The sequence below is a fragment of the Leptonychotes weddellii genome, unplaced genomic scaffold (assembly GCF_054177405.1).
Source record: "Leptonychotes weddellii isolate Sample4059 unplaced genomic scaffold, ASM5417740v2 HiC_scaffold_22023, whole genome shotgun sequence".
NCBI lineage: Eukaryota > Metazoa > Chordata > Mammalia > Carnivora > Phocidae > Leptonychotes > Leptonychotes weddellii.
The window spans coordinates 121-936 of record NW_027808513.1 but is presented as its reverse complement, the minus strand read 5'-3'; the positions used below and the strand labels follow the sequence as shown (position 1 = coordinate 936).

The following is an 816-nucleotide window of genomic DNA, read 5'->3' as shown; positions in this document are numbered from 1 at the left end:
ATTATATAATGCCTTGGCAGAGGGTGAGGAGGGACAGTTTATATTGAAAAGAAAACAGTCCAAAATTTTAAAAAACAGTGCAAAGGAAAAAATAAACTTCAATAACGGACTAACAGATCAAAAAAAAAAAAGTATACAGTAATAAGGAGAATTACTACTATGGAAAATTAAATCAGTGATGGTAAGCGAAATTCTCCCAGAGTACAGAAGAAAGGGAGACTAAAGATGAAAGCTAAGAGAGAATGTGACCAATATGTAGGGAAACAATGCAGCTCAAACATTTCTTGGGAGGTAAAGAATTTTTGAAAAGAAACCAACAGTGCTTGCTGCAGCAGCACATATTCTAAAATTGGAACAATGCAGAGAATATTAGCATGGCCCTTGCACAAGGATGACATGCAAATTCATGAAGTGTTCCAAATTTTTCTAAAAATAGAATTCCCATATGATCCAGTAATTCCATTACCGGATATTTATCCAAAGAAAAGAAAAACACTAACTCAAGAAGATATATGTCCTCTTCTATTTATTGCAGTGTTATTTACAATAGCCAAGATATGGAAACAGCCCAAGGGTCCATCAACAGATAAATAGATGAAGAAGATGTGATATACACACACACATATATTATATGACTCAGTCATAAAAAAGAATGAAATCTTACCATTTGCAACAATATGGATGGACCTAGAGGGTATAATGCTAAGTGAAATAAGTCAGTCAGAGAAAGACAAATACCATATGATTTCACTCATATGTGAAATTTATGAAAGAAAACAAATATTTTTTAAATTTTATTTTATTTTTATTTTTTTA

General features: G+C 31.6%; 1 non-coding gene across 1 annotated transcript; it reads left to right on the top strand.

The window, feature by feature from the left end:
- The first annotated feature begins 319 nt into the window (after positions 1–319).
- Positions 320–426, top strand: LOC115944555 (U6 spliceosomal RNA). Its single transcript, XR_004079085.1, has one exon. It is a non-coding gene; the product is annotated as a U6 spliceosomal RNA (small nuclear RNA).
- The last annotated feature ends 390 nt before the right edge of the window (positions 427–816 follow it).